Here is a 23252-nt window from a genome sequence, read left to right on the forward strand (position 1 = left end):
ATATATTTGCAATTATTACTTAATAAGATACATTCAGAAGTAGTAAAGATGTAATATGCACTGAAAATAGTAACATGAAAGAAAATTGCATCAAGAAAACAGATTAAATTGGATTTCAAGCCATCCATTACACAGTGGAAATGAACTTAGAAGAGGAAGATATGGCTTGACGTGCAAAATAATTATTTTAAATGTGTATATGCATTAGAAGGTTGTGTCAACATGCAGGCACAACTCCAGTGACCTTGCCTGGTAGGGCATGGGGAATTTCACCATCAGACTGCTGCAGGCTAATTGGCACTGCTTCGTTTTCCAAAAATAGAACAGTCAACTTTATTTTTTATTTGCAGAACCCTTTTTCCCTTGGACTATTGCAAAGCTTTTTAATAAGAAACCTTAAAGTGCATTTGTGAAATGAGTCAGATACTTTAACCGGGTGTGTTGAAGCAAATATAAAGGGACTTATCCAAGTGATGTGTCAGTGGCAGAGAGAGCTGGCTGAAGAGTTCACAAACAAAACATACTCAAGTTTGGTTAAGCTCTCAGAGGGAATACCCCATTTACTTGAAACTTGAAAAACATAACAGCAATTATCTAAAGATCCTTGTACCTTCCATTCTATTCTCGTATTTCAACAGAGTCAATAATTTGGTTTAGGTTTGACAAACTGCATAAACTCTGGTAAAGTTAAAAAAGTAATTGATTGAGGGAAAAGAATGGGTTACTTTTCCCTAAGTGTGTCTCTCATCTGGGCCTCATGGGTACAGTCAATTCCATGAGCAGAGGGCAAGCTATCTAGGGATTTCAACCCCTGTGACAGCAGGCAGGGCTTCACTTTTCCATTTCCTCCCTCCTTTCCAAGAACAAATGGCAGAACTCAGTCTGTGCCATGCCAGCACATTCAACAGAAAGCTTTGCCTTCTGAGAGAACAGAAAGAACAGACCTGTTTGTTTCTGGTCTAGGAATGGTCTCTCTTCTACCCACCTCAGGAAAACTCATCCCTAAATTAATTACTCAATCCCATCAATCTCCATATTAAAATGCTTCTATGCCAATTACCCTCAGAAAACTGTTCCCCAAACCCAACCTCATTGCACTGAAGCTTGGATATGTTCTAACTTCATGTTGTGTTTGCTCTCATGGCAACATCACTCTTCAGATAAAATACTATTTTCCCTTTTCTGGTTTTTACTTCAACTGTATGTTTGTTGACAGAATCCTTATCTGCCAAAGCTGTTACTTTGGCAAACTCAGTCATTCAGCAACCTCTTTGCAGTTGTATGGTCACTTAAGAATGGATTGGCAGAGCAGAATTATTCAAAGTATTTGCTCTACCTGGTATTTTGCATCCTGTCCTTTCAGAATTCTGCTGTGATGATTTGGTCTCAAAAGACCAAATAAGCTCCTTAGCAACTTTCCTAACCTGATTCCCTTAGCCATTCTGCCTCCTGCTCCCTGTTCAACATCATCTCCTCTGATTGAAATGAGGCACAGAGTATTTACCCAGGTTTTGGTCTGTACCCAGATTATCTTTAATCTCTGTCCTTCCTGCATAGTAACTCAATTCTCCCCAGTTTAATATCCTTTTCCAAGTCTAATTTTCACTCTAAGTCTGCATTTGTTAGTTTCTAACACACAGCTTAATTTTGATGCTCAGTACTTTCTCGTTAGTTCTTCATACCCAATATCTGTTTTCCTTGCCACTGTTCCTCCTACTAGGGAAGCCTATTTACACATTTAAAAGAGCAATCAAAGATTCAAACGATGGAAAAAACACATTTCCTAAATGTGGCAGTGCACTGTGCTTCACAGCTTCCAGGTCAGGTTATTCTAACAGCTTGTTTGTTGTCCTGAAGGAAACTCATTAGGCAGGTGCAACATTTCCTTTGCTTACTTTGCATTGCTTAGTATGTACCATTTTCTGTTTATATGTGGCTTTCAAGCTACATTCTGGGTGAAATATCTATTTGTGTTCTATAAAGATTTATGTGCCTTTATGTAGCTTCTATATTCACTCCTAAATGGTGATTAAATGAAACTTTTCTATTTACTCCATGGATGACATTTATGGACGGAGCAAAAACGAATGTGAAGTACTCTGGTAATTCAGAAGAAAAACACAACAGTAGTATTGGTTTCCTTATGGAAGACATAATTTTTGATATGGTGGTGTAAAACAAACACTAACTAGAATTTCAGCAATAAATAAACTTTTATAGCAAGGACAGTAAATTAGGCTCAGATATATTTATGCTAACGCAGAAGTTTTCCACTCTGTTTTGTACATGTGTTTTGCTAATTTCATTCCTTATATTCTCCACCTTCTCCCACACGTCTAATAACTCCTTATTTAATGCTGCCTTTTGTTGTCTCCCATCATGTTTCTCTTTTATTTCCTTGAAGTGCCTTTTTCTTCCTACTGCAGTTTGTTTTCAGCTCCTACTTTGAGAATAATTTTTTGCTTCAGCTGAAGCAACACCTCCATAAAACTAAGCATGTTTTGCCTTGAATATTTTGTGGCAGGCAACTTGGAGCACTGTAAGGTCTCTTGCCACCTCGGTGTGAGGGGAGGGGAAGCTGTCCTTTGCAGCATCTGTTGCCTAGCAATGTTTCTCAGGGGCTGTGCTGCATTGTGATCAAAGCTGGAAAGGCTGAGCATAAGGGAAAGCAAAAAACGGGCTTGAAAAACCACAATCACAGCACAGCGCTGGGTGCAACATTCCTGATTTTTACATGACCGTGGAGAGACCCCAGCAACACGTGCCATTATGTGCAAAAGGCTAAACTCTGCTTCCCAAGTGCATGGCATTGCTTGAAGAGAGCAGCTGGACTCTGCCAATTCAAGAGTCAAACTGATCCAGCTCAGCCTGGATTCCTGGGTTTTTTTGCATCACCTGAGACATTTTCATTCACCATCAGGTGGCATTAGAACCAGAGCCCAGGGAGGCAGCATGTTTCCTACGGGATGCATTGGTACAGGTGGGATGGAGCACCCTGAGAGCTCTACTGCTTTTCATCCAGGCACTGCTCAAAGATCCAGGCATGGCTTTCCATGTGCCAGACCATCACTGTGACCCATCTGAGCTATTTCATGGCATATTTTATGGGAACGTTCCCCATAACTTAACACTGACCATGTTGTTTTAAGGCTCAAAAAAGGTATAGAATAAATGTTGTGTAAGAAGGATTTGTTAATAGGGATGATGCCCAAGAGGTATAGAATAAATCTTGTGTAAGAAGGATTTGTTAATATGGATGATGCCCAAGTTACTGATATGTCAGGCTAAGTTTTATTTATGAGATGATGTTAATAACAGCACTGCACAGACTTAGATGGAGTGGTTAGTAGCATTCTTGTTACAGGGAAAACGATATTAATCAAAAACCAAACTTGCAAAAACCAGTCCTCTCTCAGTGACATCATCAGGATGTGAGTATCTAGATTAAGATAGTATGGCCCTAGCCTAACACAGCATTTTCCAAAACTGTGTTTGTATTTTGGGTGTTTGGGTTGTTTCATTGTGACTGAGAATTAATTTAGGTACTCATACAAGTGTTTTATCTATGAAGTGACCCCTGAATAGAAACATGAGCATGTACTCTGTTGTTAAAAAATTGCATCCTCTGTAGAGATAAAATTCCTCTGTGGTAGATAAAATTCCAGGGATAAAGATAAGTAAATCATCCTAAAGACAAAGCTTCTCAGAAATCCAGAAAGGTTAGGGAACAGTAGCTAAAAAAAGATCTCTTGGTAGTCTCTTGTCTTTCTTTAAAGTTTACAAAATAAAGGATTTCATCACCCTATCTTACAAAAGTATGAGAGGGAAACATGGTAGAAAGATGATTTTGAATTGCACGTAAAACTTTCAGCACTGCTAGAGAGTTAAGCAGGTAAGTATCTTCCCTAACTAACCAGCTGCCAAGCAAGATTCAGCGTTTTTGGAACTTCACAGTGACATTTCATATACCGTGCTTTTGGCATGTGAACAAAATCGATACCCTGCTTCTTCTCCCTTTCCTGATACTTCCTCAATTAGAAATATCTTCGTTATTTCTCACAGATTTATGTATTGTATTTCATAAAAAGAAAATGAAACTTTCAGGGAAAGGGGTAATTAGTAGCATACTCACCCAACTCTATGATTCCTGTATTTTCAGCCTTCAGCCATCCTAAAGTGCTCGTGACTTTCAAGTTTAAAGGCATCATTTGTTAGATAAAATAATCTTTTAAGAAAAAGAAGATAGTATGATGTTTTGTTGACTGGAGAAAGTTTAATTGAAAGTCTTGATTTGCAACAGCTTTTTCCTTAACTTTCTGAGCTTGAAAGCAGTTTTTCTGTCTGTGTTTGGTGTCTGGTTTGAAGTTTTCTCAAAAAGGCATTTTTACAGTTCTTCAGAAGAAGGCAAGGGAATGAGCCCTCAGAAATAACAGATATAAGATTTTTAGTCTGAAGCTATTTTCCTTTGCAAGGTTGGAGGAGGGAAAAAAGATGAGATAGAAATGAGATGGTAACAGTAGAATTATAGTTGGACTGAGAGTCTCACTGATCCCTATTCTGGTTTTGGACTTTCTTGAGCTTCCACAAAATCTGCTTTATAAATCAATAAATGAGTGAAGGCTTTTCCTCCTCTTTAAACTCTGGAAGGGAAAACATTAATCTCCCTGCTTTTGAAGGTTTGCCTACAATGCAAGTTTCAAGAAATTATGGTTTTATTTGAAGTTTTTTGCACAGCTGCTAATAGCCAAGATTGGTCATTCCTCACTACCCTTTTAAATCTGTGCTGCAGTGCATTTCTGACACCACAGCAGCCCAAAAAAATTAGTCTCGTGGTTGGTTAGTCTCTCTCATATTGAAGGGCTGAAGACAATTTATTGTGGGCATTTTTTCCCCCTCAAAGGGTGGTTAGAAAGTTGTGGGAATACTGGGACTGGAGACCAACATAGAGTCAAAAATCTTCTGTATCATTCATGTGTCTTTTGCAAACCATGCCCATTTTCCAGTTGTGGAAAGGAGGAGAAAGGAGGAGAAAGTCCAAGGAATAGTTTTTGTGAGCTCTGCCTGCACCAAACGGACTTCCAATCACTCAGTTTCTGGGCTTAGGAAATCAGTATTCATTTTTAGGAATGGATGTGATATGGGATGAGGGTATATACTGTCAATATCCACCAGCCACATTTTGGACCCTTTTTGCAACTCCCCTTTCCCTGTGACTGCAGCCCTGCTGCATCCTGCTGTTCTCTTGGGAGACATATTCTATCTCTGCTCATCAGCTGGTTGGTGGTGTCTCTTGCTGGGTGGGCAAAATAAAATTTCAGCTGTACCCTCAGTGGCTGGAAAGGAATGAGATTTTGGAAGAGTGGAAGAACAAAGGTGGTGCTTGCTGCAGAGCCAGAGGTAACAGAGCAAGACTTGTTCACTGGGTTTTGCAGAAAGGCTGCAGCAGCAAGCAGACATTTTCCATGGGTGAAAGGTGTGTTCAGAGACACTTTACACAGCTGGTGATGCTGCCTCTGGTGCCCCTGTGAGTAGTTGTGAAGCCTAGTTGATCCTAAGTGCCTCGTCTTCCTAATTTTCATCTACAAGCTCCACTGAATCTCTATTACCCTCCCTGAACGCTTTTCCAGTGTTTCTGAAGAAGGGCAGGGAATTACTTTTACAGCCCAAGCGATTTTATGACAAGGATTGAACTCAGGTCAACAGCAACTCATCCATAAGAAGTGCAAGCTTTAGGGAACTGAAACATAAGCCCTATCAGAAATGGCACAACCACCTAATTCAGTGTAACCATGTGGATATGGAAAATTTTAAAATGATCAAATTAATTCTGGCTTTTGCTCTTTCTCCAAGTAGAAAAGCATGATGTTATACTTCTTTCCTAGAAGCTTTGCTTTTCCTCTCTGTGCTGAAGAAAAGTGAGAGGCTGTTGCATCCTGGAAGGAAATCTCAGTATTCACTGCTGAGTGTGCACAGCCTGTGCATTGCTCTCTGTGAGGGACAGGGCTTTATTGAGGAATGGTAGGGGGTGACCATATGGTACCAAAGTATTTTCCAATTTTATTCCTGCACTATCTTCAAAAGAAATTTTTCCATACCCCTGCCTCTTACAATTATCTCTCTTTTTTTCCCCCTAATTTTTTTCTCTTTTCCCTGATTTCATTTTATCCTCTCCTTCTACAAGGCCTTCCCTCACTTTTTTCTCCTCCTTTTCTGGTCCATGCCCAGACTTCAGGTTCTTTAAGTGTTCTGCCATTCTCTTTCCAGTTCCTGGCCCAGAAATCTGTCAGGTGTGCTGGAATGTTGCTGGGACAGAACTGAAACAGTGGTAGAGTAGGTGAAGGAGTTAAAACTGAAGACTGGGAAGCTTTGAAACAGAGCACAATAGTTATTGTGCTAATTTTCATCTCCATAGCAACACTAATGCAATGTTTTTCCCTCACTTCTGGAATTTCCCTCCTATGGTCTCCTCCTGGGCTCAGCCTGGAGACCAGCACTGGTACAGGGACTGGGAGGGTGTCTATATGGCTTTGAATTTTGGAAAATGGATGAGATTTGAAGAAATCAGTAGTAACCTCCTGGTGCAACTCTATGGGCTGCCCCTGAGGTGGGGGACAGATCTGGTCTGGAGATTTATCACAAGGAATAGAAGGTGATGGCAGCTGGTGGAGTAGACAGCAATTATTCTGTGGAGAGCTTCTCACTGAGGTTCTGTGAGGATGAGAGGTCAATGCTACTTTTATAGGTGACCCCTCAGAGACACTCTTGTCTTTGAATGTATCATCCTTGAAATTTGGGTTTAGGTCATTGAAGGTCTGAGCAAATTGCTTAGCAAAAAATCAGATGTTTTGCACAATTGTTTCTGAATTCAAATCATTAATAGTGTGAGACTGTGATTAATGCAAACTGAGTATCTTAAAATCTGTAGGCATCTTTACATATCTTAGTTTGAGTAATGTATCTTGTACAAGTAAAAGGTAGCTGAAAGCTCAGAGCATCATTCAAACTGTAAAGCAAACTACAATCTCAATTGCATTTTCTCCTATACCTGACATCTTGGTAACCATGCTTGCATTATAACAAGCTTTGGGGTTTTTTTTAACCCTCGTGGTACCATCATACTGAGCAAGAAAAGTCTGGGAGGGAGGAGACTTTTTGATACTCCACAAATGCAGGTGTCCCAACACTGCTGAACACTGCTGTGCCATTTGGAGAATGCCAGAGGGCAAACTTTGAAGAGGCATAAGAAGCACCAAGAGGGAGAGAAAATGTTAGAAAGTGCTGTTGTGACAGATGGTGAGATGGTAGGCTGTTCTCAGATGGAAACATGTTGAAGAGTTTTGCTTCTCCAGTCTGGAGAGCTTCTTGAGAACAGGCTGGGGGCAAAAACATCCAGAAAGCCTCAGAACAGCTTTAATGTGTAAACTGCAACTGCTGGGGAAAGAGTCAGCTCTCTCAGTAGCTTTAGTGGTTGAAGATGTCAATGAAGATCCATCAGGAGTCCTGGCTAGAATTCATTGTGCCTTTGGGCTGAAAAACATTAATGCTGTCCACAAAACATGGGAATGCAAAAGGGATCTTCCTAATAATCCATCAGTGCTACTTGGAGCCAAAACATCACCTACTGGGAGCCTTTTTTGTCAATGGACCTTGACTTTTCTTGCAGTGGTGGAGTATCCAGGTGTTCCCTCCTTGGCTCCTGGCACTGCTGGATGTGACCATCAGCTCTGGCACTGCTCTGGCAGCCAGGATTGAGCACAGAGCTGTTCCTTTTGAGAAGGTCTTTACTAGGATTCCTCAGGTTTGGACTAAGATGAGATCTCTAGGAAGGGGTGCAGTTCTGCTGCTGGAATGCTGCGGTGTTTGAAGTGGGAATGTCACTCGTGGAAACAGGGAGCTTGCAGGTAAACTGAGGGCTCTGTGAAGGAAAGCTGCAGGAAAGTTAACTCAAAACACAGAACTGCTTTCTGTGTCAGCTGACTCTGAAGTGAAAGTGATGTCATTTTCAAGCAAGTGTTTCATTTCACCAGAAGTTTATACTTACTACTCTTACATACCCTTCTTAGCCTGCAGACATGAGGCATTTCTGTTAAAAAGAAATTTAAAAGGAATAAACCTGGGCATCTTTTACTTCCCTCACTACCTTCTGTCCATCCCTTCTCCCATATTTAAATCCCATAGCCTTAATACCAAATTAGAGACCTTCCTCACCCCACATATTCAGAGCCTGGAGCGTACATGTAGTTTGCAGAGCATGAGTGGGCTTAATGTACCATCAGGCTGGAACGTGTTAGGAGCTAATTCTGGGATGCATGAGCACAGGAATTGTCATGGGAACACAGTCTATAATCAAGAAGTATAAAAATTCCAGTAGGAAACCAGGCTATGGGAGACTTCCATAATGTTGCTCAAAACAACCTTAAAGAGAGAATTATTTTGTAATTATTTCAAAGGAGACACCATGCCGTGGAAACCCCTGACAAAGCAAATTGCCTGTAATTAATAGAAGATGGAATTTTAAAAGATGAATTTCTTCTAGTTATGTCCAAAGATATAAACATGCCCTTCTTCTAGACCCATTAATGAGGAAAAAAAAAATCTGGGGAGTCAGTTTCCTTCTGACTGAAACTCAGCTAGTAAACATTATGTAAAAATTTATTTTTTCACTTTTTTTTTTTTTACCTGGCAGAGAGGAAGGTTTGAATTAGCCTACCGCATAGCCAGATGCTTCCTTTTAATCCAGCTTCCTTGGGAAATTACACTTACGAGATTGTGCCATTGTCAGTCCCCATGAGCTCCTTTTGAACTCATTGCCCAGTTTCAACTAAACTTGCAGAGAGATCAAGAGTCCCTTTGCCTTTGATGAAAACAAGCAGATACAAGGCAAGCCCCTCTGAATGGAAAGGCCACAGCATGTGTTCAACATATTATTAGACATTAGAGAATCAGTGTGAGGGAACAGAAGGACTGAAAACTTTTGTAAGAACAAAAACTACAGCAAGCAAGCTTCAAAAGTGTGAGTGCAGAGATAACTTTTTGGGAGTTGCTGTACTAAGCTCTATGATACAAGTACTCATAATTGTTTTCTAATTCCAACCTGTGCAGGGCCTCCTGATAATTAAAGTGTCAGTGTCTCAGTGATGAAGAGCCACATTGAAAATCAATGTTCAGCTGCCATTGCTGCTTGCAGAGATGATGGAAAGGTCTTGTGAAGGTCTGCAGAGCCAGCTGTGAAAGCCTTCTGTCAGCTTGGTGGGAGGGGAGCGCTGTAAGGCCAAACCACCTCTTGTGAATTCTCATCCTTTAAACTTATGGCTGGCTATAGAGAAAGTCAGAGGCACATCTCTTATGAGCTGCATGTCCTGCTTAAAACTTATTTGCAGGTATTTTGCCTGTTGCCATACCAAAAGAACAGACTGAGTAACCCTGACTTGAAGCTGCAGGGAAGCTCCTCACAGGAGATCTGTCAGTGTAAGCGATGGCTCATCCTCACAGCGCTCAAGTGCCCTTTACTGTTCAATGAAGTTTTTATTCCCAGTTCTTTATTCATCAGGGGAATGTTCCTCACTTGGCTTTATGAGTCAGGACAGGGAGATGCAGGCAGATGAAATGGTGTGACACCAAGGTCACACATTTTGGCAGAGGATGAAGTTAAACCCAAACCCTCTGAGCTGCGAGCCAGCAGTGACTCTGAGAGCTGTGGGAAGGGCTCACAGGGTGGAAAGCCCTTCCATGTGCTCTCTGCCCTTCTTCCCTTCTCAAACCAGCTCCCTGATTCCTGCTTACCCTTTTCTGACTGTCAGGTTTCCCAGTGCAAGTCTTGGTATTACAAACCTGCTTACAAAAATGGCTTGCTGCCTTCCCCTGGAGCATTCATAAGCTATGTCCAAAAATACTCCAAAGTAGTTGCTAATAGCCTAGATTGATTCTGACTGTATAAAAGACAAGTAATTTCAAATTACGAAAATTACTTACATAATTTGATTTATTGTTACAGTCTCTGTGAGGATTTAATGATGGTGCCTTATCCCTAGCTCTGCTGTTGCTGAACTGACAATATATCACAAGTATGATTCAGAAAGGTCTAGCAAGAATGCTGGGGTGGTGTGAGGGAAGAACAAGTAGATGATATAGCAGAACTTAAGTTTCAGTCTCTGGCTTGTAATTACTCCATCTTTTTCTCATCATCTGTGTTTATCCTCTTGCATTTTGATTTAGCAGCTTCTTCAGGATCATGTTTAATATGTATATTAATATGTATATTTGCAATCTGATTACCACTTTTACTAGAATTTCTGGCTTAGATTTGCTGGACTTTTGCAATCCACGAATGATTCCTCTGCCTCAGAGATGACTTTTTTGTATCCCCACTCCACACAAGCAGGCACAGTCCCAGAGTCCAGCCCAGCTCCTGCCTCTTGCTAAGGAAGATGCACCCTGCAGCCAGTAGCAGATGCTGGCATGGAGCACATTCCTAAGTCCCTGACAAGGAGGACAAAGGGATGGTGGTGGTGTGTCTGTGTCTGAGAAACAGCAAGTTAGCAGCAGGATAACTTGTTTAAATAAGGATTTACTTCTGTAATCAGACACAGAGCCCCATGTCACAGTCTGTGGTACAGCCTCCTCCCTATCACAGAGAATCTAAATCTGAAAAACAGAGACACACTAGGAATATTTGTATCTTCACAATTTATTTGTTATGGTATTACCTTTGCTCTGAAAAGGACCCTTCTACCTCCCACTGGCCTCTGCAATCACTCAGCTAAAATGGGGTAAAAAACCAGACAAGCACTTGCACACAGAAAACATTGTGACTTGAGCAAGGGGTACTTAGAAGTAACTTGGAATCTACATTTGCAAACAAACCTAAGGGATAAGAGTAACTAGCTGGATAACCTTCCAGAAGGCAGAAAAATCTTTTGAATCACCTCTTTAGTTCCTTTAAGGCATTATCATCACTTGGATCTAAATTGAATTGACTCCAAGCCAGTTTATTGCAATGTATGAGCTGCTCCCCTGTAGAAGTTGGAGATGAGGCTCTTGTCTGAGAGCTTGGATTGACACAGATCACCCTCAAAGGCACCAAATGAGAGGTGAGAACAGACTCCTGTGGTTCCCTCCACTACAGAGACAGAAGAAACAGCAATTCTCACTTTCAGGATAGGTTTTAGAGGTAGATGAGGATGCAAAGAAAGAAAGGTATTTTTACCCCCTTTTTTCACCTCTCCATCCTCAACCAAAACTACCTTCTCTTCCTGGCTGGGAGGTAGCTGTGCCTGAGAAGAACAGTTCTGCCCACAAGCCCCTCTCCACCCCTCCTGCATATTTCCTTCTTGCAGTTCAGCTGTTTCTGAGCTGGCAGCAATTGCAGGCAGAAAGAGTCTGAAGCAAAGTAGTGACAAAGTCTTCTTTACTGAAAGCAAGAGAAATACTTCTTGAACATTGATTGCTACAGCTCTTCAAAGGGCAGAACACCCAGCAGTTGCATTTGACAGGTGTTGGGCCAGAAGATTTGTAACAGGAAACATGAGGGATATGATCTGTTCTCATTACCACAAAAAGATTTTTGTTTCAGTCAGGACAAATAAGTCTTTTATTTCCTGTCTTCTTTTATTACTTCACCAATTTATTAAATTTTGTATTTTTATTTTCTTAATATCTCTGCAATGCCTTAACTTTTTAGGTCAGTGACTCATATCTACAGCTGCATAAGAGCAAACCTCTTCATATAAATGGCTTAATTTTCAGGCTGACCATGTAATTTTATCATTCTTCAAATGATCTATGCATCTCTAGATTAAATAGATGAGTTTCCAGAAAGTAAATGTGTTTGGGCTCCGCAGACAGAGCTTTATGTCAGGTTCCTGCCAAAGAAGCCTGCACAATATTGTCTCAATAAAAAATGAGAAAGTAAAAATCACTTAGTCACAGGTGTACTACACATTAAGATGCAGAAAAGGCATCACTGAATTATGTCATTACATAAGTAGTTCTCTCACTAACAGTTAAGGGAATAAACCAGTTGGTCACAACTAAAAAAAGTACAGCTTTTATGAAAAGAATTGGCAGTAAAAAAGTCAGAATTACACTGCTATGAGAAGTAAGTTCTGATGAATTAAAGCAGCTCCTGAAGTTTCCAGTGCTCCTTCCTGTGTAAATGGTGCTTCATCCTATATGTATTTTCAGCACATCTCTCTGTCTGCCTAACTTTTAAACTTAGGCTCTATGCTGTTGCACTGAATTTCAATCCAGATTTCTGTGCCACTTCCACCAAGGTACCTTCCAAATTTATGAGAGAAGTGATGTACTGCTCCCTTCTTTCTTGGTTACATACCTCTTTGATACATGGAAGTCAGATTTCAGTGGACTGATGCCTTCAGGTCTGTAAAATGGTTGCTTTGTCATCTTTATTCATTTAAGTCCATTTGAATTCTGTATTTTCCCTGATAAATTCTGGCCAAACTGCTTTTCCAGTATTTTGTAAAGTGCATTTTCTTGTGAATTTTCCAATGGAGCAGAGACGAGCAATTTCTAAAGAAGCCTTTGACTGTTATCAGCTGATTGGGTGTGTTGAAATGGCCCTGCTAGCTGCAGAGGGTCACCACTTTGTCCTCAGCACACATCTGAGAAGTCAGTCAGCATCATTGCTGAGTTATCTGGGGAGATAAGAGGCAAATTCACTGACCTCTTATATCATCCATAGGCAGGGGTCTGCCTCTCCTGTCAATCAGTAACATGACAGGAACTGTCACATTTCCAGCCTCACAGACTGCAGTGGGATGGACATTCAGTAAAACCCAGGTTATACAGCAGCAGTGGAGACCACACAAGTCTTTAAAGGGAGAGAAGCATCTCTGTGGGTCTGCAGTGGAAAGCATTTTCCAAAGAGAATCAGGACCCATCCTCTTTTTTCTCCATCCATGCCTCAGGATATGTCCAAATAAAACAGACCCAGCCCATTCTTGCAAGACCCCATTCTTCTGGTGTGTTCTTTTTCTCATTTGTCATGAATTGCATCTACCAGCCTTCACAAATAGGTCTTGACAAAGAGGAACTTAATGGGATTAAGTTCTGCAAATGCATGCTGAAAAGGAATGAGGAGGTTGCCAAGAATGTGCTCCTCTTCGTGTGGATGTAGATCAAATTCCTTGATTCACTTTCTATACTCTTTGATTCCAGCAGAGGTCAGCTCTGCCTGTGCTGGGGATGGATAAAGCAGTTCAAAGTTGTGGGTGCCTGCTCACCTTGCAACACAAAGCACTGCTTTCTTCCCACTGCCCCCACAGCACTAACCTAAGCCCATTTCAGGCCCTCCTCTTAAATGGAGATAAAAGAGCTTTGAACCAGAGCACCTCTGTCTGCAGGACTGCCATAAAAGCTGGCTAGAGAGCTCTTCTTGCTGCTGCTCAGTTGCTCCAAGCCTGTTTGAGAACAGCCTGTAATGAGCAGAAGGAACAAGAGACTGTGACACTGGTCCTTGGTCAAGTCTGTAACAAGATGAAAAACCCCCAAAGAGCAAGAAGTTATGTCTGGACTGTGCTTTCCAATTACTGAGCTATTAGGGAAACAGAAATACTGCCATCCTCTAGCAACTATCTTCCTTTATTGCTGTATCAGGATTGTTAAAAAACCCTAGCTCTGTGCTCAACAATGTTTGGTTAAGGTTTGTTCTGGCAGGAAAATATTGAGTGTATCCACAAATAATTTTACTTCTTTAAATGACATCATTTTGGTTGATATATGGTCCACTAAAGTTATTATTTCCTATATCAGTTACAGTGGTTCTTCAGCTCTTCAGAACACAAGAAATATTTTGAAGCTTTAGGCAGAATGTGTTGACAAAAACTCTCTAGTTTAACCATATAACCCTGAAAATGTCCAAGATGTATTTTTTATCCTCTTCTTTTTTAGAGATTAAATCATTGCTACATTGAGAATTTGTCATTAACTATTGACACACTTTATACACTTTTTGAAATTAATGACTGCTTTTCTGAAATCATGCTTTCAACAGAAATCTTTCATGCAAGCAGTGATGTGTGCCATTGAGACAGCAGCTGCTTCTGAAAGATAATATCTAAAAAAACTCCAAAGAATCTCACTGTACATCTAATGCCTGGCTGCCTAAATAATACTTTTCACACTTTTCTGGTACCTTTTCTAAATTTAGCTTCTTAATACTAAAAACCAGATGACGTTTCAGTGCATCTAAGCACCCGTTTTTTTTGTTCTGTTTGGGAGATTTTGTAGATTGAAATTACTGAAATGACAAAATGCGGTTTGCTTATTTCTTATGTTTAGCTGTATGCAACAAGAAATGAGTGCCATTGGTCTAACAAACTACCAGGACAGCCAATGAATGATTTCAGCACAAGATCAAGGATAGGACTAATGAGGAGCAGACTTAACTTGTTACCAGAGAAATGAGAGAAGAAACATAAGCCACTAGAAAGAGGTGATTGAGGTGCACCTTTGTAGTGAACTTTCTCTCTGTGGGCAGTTGTGCTTTTAGGAGTGTCAGATGGATGTTAGGCAAAGCAAGGAAAGCTATTTTTCATTTTAGTGCTTGTTCCTCCTGATGCCATTATCTGTTATAGGTCAAGCAGCTACAGCTGACAGCTTCATAGGTCATCTTAAAAACAAGATGTACACCCAGCACTGTTGCAGGTGATTAAAGATCATGTATCTAAGTGCAGATGACACTCCTGGCTTTTGAGTGACTACAGTGGATTTGTGAATAGCACACTGTGTCCCAATACTATATACACCCAAAGCCCAGGCTGTTGTTCACGAGGGACTGAAGTGACAGCATTTGTAGGGCTCCTGTTCTTTGTTGTTACGAGGGGATCTGGATGGTCCAACACTTACAGGGGCTGGCTGCCACTGCACACAGTCACGAGCAGGCTCCACACTTAATGGCCTCTTTACCTGTCTTTCTTTGGCAGCTGGATCCAAATATAGCTATTTTGTAGGTCAGATGTGTCTTTACAGAGAGCTCAAAGCACCACTGACTTCTGTGCCAAAAACTAATGGATGCATCCTGGGCTGCTCATGTTGCTGTTTCGTTTTGTCATCTGTCCAGTGGTAACTGTCTTGCCCTGGGCTGAGGAGAGCCTGATCTGCTTTTCCCAAGGAGAAATCTTAGGCTGTCTCTAGGCCATTGACAAAATCTGAAATGCAAACAAAGAGCTTAATCCTGAATCATAAATCTCTGGAACAAACAGAAAAAGATGTCTCTGCTGAGTTTCCTGCTCCCTAGCTGAAGTGGGGCTGGTGCCCACAATATTCCTGTCAACTCCACCCAGAGCAGTGTGAATAAACAGCTGTGCCCACACTGTGTGGCCTGTAACACAGGGCTGTGTGGCTGAAAGACATCATCACTGTTTTTCAGTGGTTTTATGGTTCAAAAGACCTAAGGTGATGTAAGGGCTCAATTAGTGGATTGGTAGTTTGATAGCCTGATATCAAAGGGGGGATAAATTGCACACCTTTGGACATGGCACAAAGGTTTGTGAGCCCCTGAGAGCAGAAGATCTGTTGGAAGTGTGCTGGAAAACACTATGCAGCACAGAAAGATCCCAGTCTGGACATGGCCCTGGCTGTTGTGCTTATCTGAAATGGTCTCCTCAACAAATCACCTCTAAATCCATATCTGGCTTTTGTCTTGAAAGGAACTGATTGGTTTTCTGCATAACAGGGTCCAAACAAACTCAAAATGATACAGTTTTGATGATCAGGAGATGGGGATTTAACAGCAAACCAGATAAGTGACAGTGTAGACACAGATCCTTATTATTAATAGCAAATGGTTGTTTATTCAAGATATAAACATCCTAAAATATTAATTAAAAAAACAAACAAACAAAAAAGCCCCATAATCACACAGGGCTTTGGTCTAGATGAAAAGAAACACATTTTGCCTTTTACAAAACAGCAGGGGCCTCTTTTGCCACTGGCAACTGTCAATCTTCTTCAGGTAATTTCATTATAAGACCTACAGTATAGTCTTTGAGAAGAGTGAGACTTGACTGGAAGAAAAAAATTAAAAGCCTTCAGTAAAAGGCAGAGTGAGAAGGAGCTTGATTTATGACCCTAATGTAAAAATTCTTTGTGCAGAAGAGATGGTAATGATGCCATTATGTTGGGCAAGCCCAATACAGAAGATTGTTTATGTAGATACAAGTGTTAGGACAAAATGGAAGTCATTTCCCTAGGAAAGAAATCAACAGCCTTAAATGCATCTTTTACAGATACCACAATGCTATTAGACTTCCAAAGTTTGAACTTTCCTGTTTTCTTGAGAGGATAATTATATTATTTGCTTGTTTTCTCTGGTACATTTGAATTTTTTTCTGTGTCACTAAATAATGGCTGTCATTTTTTGCTCCTGGCTGCTACCTTGGGTAGCCCCTGGCTCATTCCCTCCCTGTTCTGGGGCTGTCACTGGTCCCATTATGGGCACCTGGCTCTGCCTGCCTGTGCTTGGCTGTGTCCCCTCTGTGAGGAGTGCCTGTGCTGGGGTCACCTTGGATCCCAGCATGTCCCCCTTGCAAAGCAGCCCTGCTCCCTCTCTTCCCCACATGCCTAGGTTCAGGATGTGAAGCATCCCTGACACTGGTTCTATTCAGCTGCATTTTTTAAGACAGTCTGTAATTCTGAGTTGTTCCATCCATTTCCTTTCCTCCCCAACCTTTCATCACCTGCACGCTTACCAACTTTACAGGTTATTCGCTCAGCTCAACTGTTAATGAATAATTAAATGCTAATTTTTATCAAACTATTAATTAAAACACTTCAGGGTACCCAGGAGAGTCTCCTAAACAATCACAAGTGGTGTAAGGTTTATAACATGACAATAGTTGTTATAATGAGCTATTTTTGATTAAAGCTTTCCAGACAATGGTACATCCTCCTAGTATTTTCACCCAACACACGTTTATTGCTTTGTGTCTGTGGCACTGTTAAAAGCTTGTGCTGTATTTACCAGGATTTATTGTAACACAAATTAGAGGCAGATACTCTGATAACTGACTGGGCTGCATCTCTAAATAATACTGATGTGGTCCAAGTTAGCTTGCATCCTTTAGTGGTTGAGTTACCCACACATCATGGCCTGGAATCTCTCTCAGGGATCGTATTTTGATCACAGACATCCCTGTTTCAGTTGTCTCTGCTGGTTTCAGAGCACCCCCTTCTCCTCAGTGACTCAGTGAGCCACAGTCATCACAGTGAGGTGGCAAACTTGTACTCTGTGGGCTCCACCACTGCCTACTGCAGTGGTTTCTCCAAGACAGAATATAATCTAGCACAAAGCTAAGGATAAGAAAATGAGTATTGATAGCTACTTCCCTCCCCTCCCTCCCCATATTAAATTTAGAGATAATCTTAGGCTTAATACAAATAAACTGGATGGATTTAAAGCTATCAAATCAACAGTACTAGGTAGAAAAAAAAATAATGTGTTTCTTTGCTCCTAGAGGAAGGATCACTCTTACACAGTGAAAGATCCAATTATGGCCCAAATGTATGCATCTAGAGACTAACTAATGTGGTTATAATACAAACAAATCATCTGCACTTAAAACTGGAAAATGCTTGTTTTGATGTCTTACAGCCACCCTCCAGTAAGTGTCATGCTCAGTGGCTTCTGGATTCAGTCAGGAACAACAGCCCAAAGGATTACTGCTGCCCACACAGGAAGTTTTCCAGGCAGGGCAGTGTCAGTGCTTCCATGAGTGCAATCAGCAGCAATCCAGCAAGTCAAAACCCAGGAAAGTCAAACAGCGGAGGATGAGGACGGATGGGCTGCCTGAAACCTAATTGCTGTGAGGCAAGAAAAACAGCAGGACTGGGAGGACAGAGGATGCAAGGTGATGCTGAAGTCATGTTCTGCTGCTGGCCATAAGAGTGATTCACTGAACAGCGTGTCCTCTGACAGAGGGAGGGAACAGTAAGCAGGAACATTTGGCATTCCAGTCCATGAAAAGACCCAAGCCAACTGTCCTGCTCTGCTCACTCAGCTGCTGGAGGAACCAACTACACACAGCTCTAGGAAGAAAGGAAAAGGAATCATCAAACTTGACTAAAATTGACTTTTATTTCCACTGCTGAGAAAAAGAGGGAAGTGAATTCTGACTCTTGTCGTTTTGCCTGTAATTGTTATTGCAGACACGACTGTGTTACAGGTACAGTAATTTAATACTCTCACATTCTATTTCGAAGGTCAAAGTGTTCTAACATTGTCATATTTTTGACTGTGACTTACAGCAGCAGAGTTTGGAAGTTCTCCTTAAGTCAGGAGAAGCTGCCAAATGAAACCACACTTCAATAGATACAAAGTAACCTTTGGCTGAATTCCATCAAATTATAATCCCCTCTCATTACTGCATAAGCATTTCTGGGTGAGGCAGCCACTTCCAACCCTTCTCACCCATGTCAAAGATCTATGTACTACATGAGATATTTCTGTGATTCCTAGTTTTCATTTCTGCTTTCCTTTCCTCTTTCTCCAGCAAGTCATCATCCCAGTGTTGCTTCACAATTCACCACAACCTTTTGTACATTCACATGGGTTCTGTACTGGCCTCCATGGACCTGTTCTGTGTGTTTGTGTACATATGTAAGCACAGACACCTACTTATTTATGCAAGTAGGCAGCTAAATCACCTTGGCCCCTCTTTGCACCTCACAGACAGCTCAATAGCAGGATTGTCACTCTGCAATCCAATGTTCCCTGTGGCAGAGAACGACTTTTTAACAATCAGGCACTTAGGGCATAACTGCTGTGTTTGTGCATGAGCTAGCTGATTGACTGATTCCTTTTGGATGTTTTCGCCATCAAACCATTCTATTTTCCACAATCATCACAAATCCAGTCCAGTCAAAGCCTGAAAAGGTAACACTGCCATTTAACATAGTGGAGTAATGGTTTCTTACAAAATACAATGAATTAGGCACAAGATTGTAGGAACAAATGAAAGAAATAACTTAGGCAGCCATTTTTTCACTTTGAGAAGCCTCATCTTAAATTTGGGGGGGCTTGCCACTCAAAACTTTCAAAGCTCATCTTGCATTTTGATAAGAAGAAACAATACTTAAACACAGTCAACAAGGCTACTTTTCTTGTATACTGATAGAGCTTTTCCACTCCTCCCATTTTTCAGAGGAGCCGATGATGTGGGAGTCTTTAGGTTGATCTTTTTGTAGTGCTGAGCTGATGCATCATGGCAGAGCAATCCTATTTAAAATTAGCCATGCTGCTTTTAGTTTTGGGCTTTTGACCTCTCCCCTGTAGCAAACCTGCAGAGGCACAGCTGTTGGAGGCAAACCCAGTTTGATAACTCTTCCATTTCCAAGCAAGCTTCCCAAATTACCATGTGACACACTCCTGCTGCAGGTAAGGCAAACTCAAAAGTGTTTAGTCAATTCTTAGGATGTTTAGGTCTGCATATTTCACCGTACTCCCATGTGCTTTTCTTCCTCCAGTAACTGCAGAACTGAGGACCTAAAAGAGAATGTGGAGGAAATGGCCTCCAATTCTATTCTCTTACTCCAGCATTAATTTGTAAGATGAACCATCAAGAAAATAACACTTGAAATTCAATATATATAATATACACTCCCAACATTTTTTTAAAATGTGCCCTGGTTTTAATTAAAATGTGAATTATATAGGCAGAAGGACTTGTTTCTCTGCCAGGAGCAAATCTCCAACCATGGACATCAAATGTCAATGGAAAAAATACTTTGTTTTTTTCAGGCATTGAAACTTGCCCAACTTTATTACATTTGGAAACGTAATGTAATAGCAGAGGGCAACATTATGTCTGACATGTATAATTAGTTTACAAAAAATACAACCAGGGGACACATTTTTGATAGAACCACTTTTTTTTTTTTCATGCAGGATAATGGATCACATTGATCCTTTCTGCTAAATGGTATGACAAAGAAAATGAGCATTTCTACAGAAATGCCATAACAGTTTGAAGCTTGAATTGGGGAGTCTATAACCTTTGCTTGTGCTCATAAATTACCCTGCAGATGAGAATATGACATTAAAAAACAAGAGAAAGACATCCAAAGCCAAAAGATGCACACTGAAATGCTTTATGTATATATGTACCCAATGTTAATCACTTCTGATCCTATAGCACAAATTGCCTCCAGCACTTTCTAAAGTTGTATCACAGGTTAAATGGACACCCACAGACAGAGATTAGTCATTTAAAAGACAAAGGTATAAAAACTGATTTCAACTGCTGAAGCTGTCTTAAAGCCAGTTTTTCATGCATTTTGAAGCTGTGCCTTTTTCCCCCCAGTTTCTGGGTGAAGGATTAATAGTAGGGCAAAACACTGAATCTGGCAGCATATAAGGCTTTTTTCCAGTAAATACCTTAGAGAAAACTGGGGCAAAAAGGTGTTGCTCTTTCAGATCAGATAAATTCAGTTGTCACTTTTAACAGCTGTGCATCAGTAAGTCATTTAAAATATCTGAATTTTAATCACTTATGCTCTCTCACACACTAGTACAGTGGTGTATCACCCTCAGATGTGGAATTAGCACAAAATGATGTGAGAACCTGAGAGATGTCCTGTAACCCAAGCTCAAGAGGAGCCTCGGTGCTGAGAAGTCAGATTCTACATGCAGTGAGTGCCTCCTGCCTGAGTTTATTCTGTTCAGCCCTTTCATTTGCTGCCTGGATGAAAAAACAGGCAACTTGGAGCTCTCAGAGAAGGAAGGAGGAGGAAACATGCAAAGAAACTTGCGTATGTGCAGGTTTCACTGAGAGCTGCAGAGTCCAAAACTTCTGGGAATAATAATAGTAATTACAATGGAACTTCAAAACAACAAAGGCAAAGATTAACTCCTCTCTAAAAAGCAGACTTCTAGGTAAGTCAGAAATCCTATTTTATATATTGTATTAACTTTTCACAATGGCTTGGAGCTGATTACCTTTCCCCCTCCTTTAACAATCCAAGGGCTTCAGTCTCCACAATCAAAAAGAAGGAACGTGCAGATATTCATGACAGGCTTGGTGGAAATCTGGACTTTGCAGAAATCCCATCAAAGAGAGAGGGTAATTGTGAAGAGGCTGGGGTACCAAGAGCAGGTGGTAAGAGTAAGTATACAGTACCTTGAAACAAGCTGAGGCAAAGGCTGTACCTTTCCAAGTGTTCAGAAAGTAATAATCCTTGGAGTTACTGATGCTCTGAGCAGGGCTGCTGACCAATCACTTAACCCCTTAAAGTCCTGTGTGTAGGAGAAAAACCTACTCCTAATTCCATGTTCCTGTTTCATGTAACACTGCAAGAAGTGAAGCATGCAGCATCAGCACACAGAAGTTTGTATGATCATAAACAAAAGTAATTTTTCAGCCCCTAAGCAAAGTATTTGTCTCTTGGGTCAACAAATCTTAGAATTTAGCAGACCAAATTAACCAGGAAATGCATGTTTTATCCCATTTTTAACACTAACAAGGTAAATGATGGATGAACATAAGCTTTTCAAAGATTAATTTTAATACATCTATAATCACAGCAGGCAGCAGAAGCTGTGCCAATTGCACGTGAGGTCCTGCCTCTCTTCTTTGACTACTGAGACTCATTTCCAAGGTAAGGTCCCTAAAATATGTGCCCAACAGCAAATATTGTAAATCCCTCCTCCTTTTTCCTTTCCCCTGCATTGTTTGTAGTCCTCTGTGGCTCAAAACCTCAACTCACAATTCCTGCACTTGGACAATATCAGGTATGTGCCTGTGCAGGTGAATATGCTCATGTATGGGTAGGTAGATCAATACATGGTTGATTTCTCAGACAGGAAAGAAACAAAATCAATGAAGAGCAACAGAGTGTACCCTGAGCTAAGTTTTCCTAATTCAGACTTGTTCAGGTCAGTAATTTTTACCAACTATGTAACTGATGCTCTCATTTTCTCTTATTTGATGAAAATAAGACAGTCTTTTCTCCATGTATACATTCCTTTTTTTTTTAAACTAACCTCTTAATTTTATTTCCTCGGGTAAATATCTGCTGGATTAACATTCCAAGAAGAAGAATATCTTATAGTAGCAAGCATAAGTATCTGAAATTATAATACCTAAAAAAGCAAAGGAAGACATATAATTTCCTAAAGTTGGTTTTCATAATGTACAGTCTCATAAAGCATCCAACCAATACAGGGACAGTATAAAATGAATTTCCTCCCAAACTAAAGCCCTCTGGATTATGAAGCTGTACAAATTGCATGACCTGTACAAGCAAGAGCATGCTTCTATCCCTGAAAAGGCAACTAAATAATTACAGGGCTAAAAAACACTATTTGATTTGGGTTAGATGGTCTCTTGTCAGAATCCACAAGTTAAATTGGGATGAAAACAGAAGACAGTTCACTTGTTAACATCATAAACTAAAGAGATTCAAAGCCTAGTTGGAATCTCAGCTGGGAATGCCAGCATACAAAATCCATCAGCCTACAGGACCGTGTGTGTAGCACACACACATCTTTGCTGTATTATCGGCAGAAATTAAAGGAAAAGCAAACTCAAGAGAACGCTGCCACAGGAAATCTCACCTACGTTCAGGTTGGTAAAGCAAGTAAACATATTCACAGGGCTGGTATAAACTAGGAACGTTTTCATTCCTCAGTCCAACTTTAGGAAAAGACAGAAACGGAGTCCTCCTCTCTTTCCAACCCCAATATTTCAAGTTCTCCGGCAGCACAAAATGAGATAATTAACAAAAACCAAAGGATGACGAAATGAAGCCAGATAAATAATATATATCTACATACATAAGCACACGGCAAGCAAGAAAATGAAAAGTTAGCTAGATTTACCGTTTTAATTATCCAAGTGGGTGGTTTGTTTGGGTTTTTTTGGGAGGGGGGAAAAACGTCGGGCGCCGTTTTCACGAGGATTCCTCCATACGCATCCGCACCGCAGCCGGTCGCGGAGAGCCAAGCGCTTCCCTCCTCAGCCGGCGCTGCCCCCGCCAAAAATGAAAACGGGAGAAGGCGGGGAGGGGCGGGGAAGCGGCGGCCGGCGGGGAAAGCCCCGGCGCCGCCCCGAGCGCTCCCGGCACCGCGCTGCGGCCGCGCCGGCTCCGAGCGACCTGCGGGGCCGGGGGCGAGCGGGCGGGGCCGGGGGCGAGCTGGCAGCGTGCCCGGAGGGATGGGATAGCCGGTGTGATGGGATAGCCGGTGTGATGGGATACCCGGCGGGATGGGATACCCGGTGTGATACCCGGAGTGATGC

At 41.2% G+C, this 23252-nt stretch overlaps 1 protein-coding gene across 1 annotated transcript in view; it reads right to left on the minus strand.

Annotated features, from left to right (window-relative positions):
- HTR1F (5-hydroxytryptamine receptor 1F) overlaps positions 1–22999 on the minus strand; it is a 101584-nt gene extending 78585 nt beyond the window's left edge. Inside the window, exon 1 of the mRNA XM_033053122.1 lies at positions 22835–22999. The gene's annotated coding sequence lies outside the window, so the exon portion shown is untranslated. The remainder of the gene's footprint in view (positions 1–22834) is intronic.
- Positions 23000–23252: the final 253 nt, after the last annotated feature.

This window comes from Catharus ustulatus, chromosome 2 (genome assembly GCF_009819885.2).
Source record: "Catharus ustulatus isolate bCatUst1 chromosome 2, bCatUst1.pri.v2, whole genome shotgun sequence".
Taxonomy (NCBI): domain Eukaryota; kingdom Metazoa; phylum Chordata; class Aves; order Passeriformes; family Turdidae; genus Catharus; species Catharus ustulatus.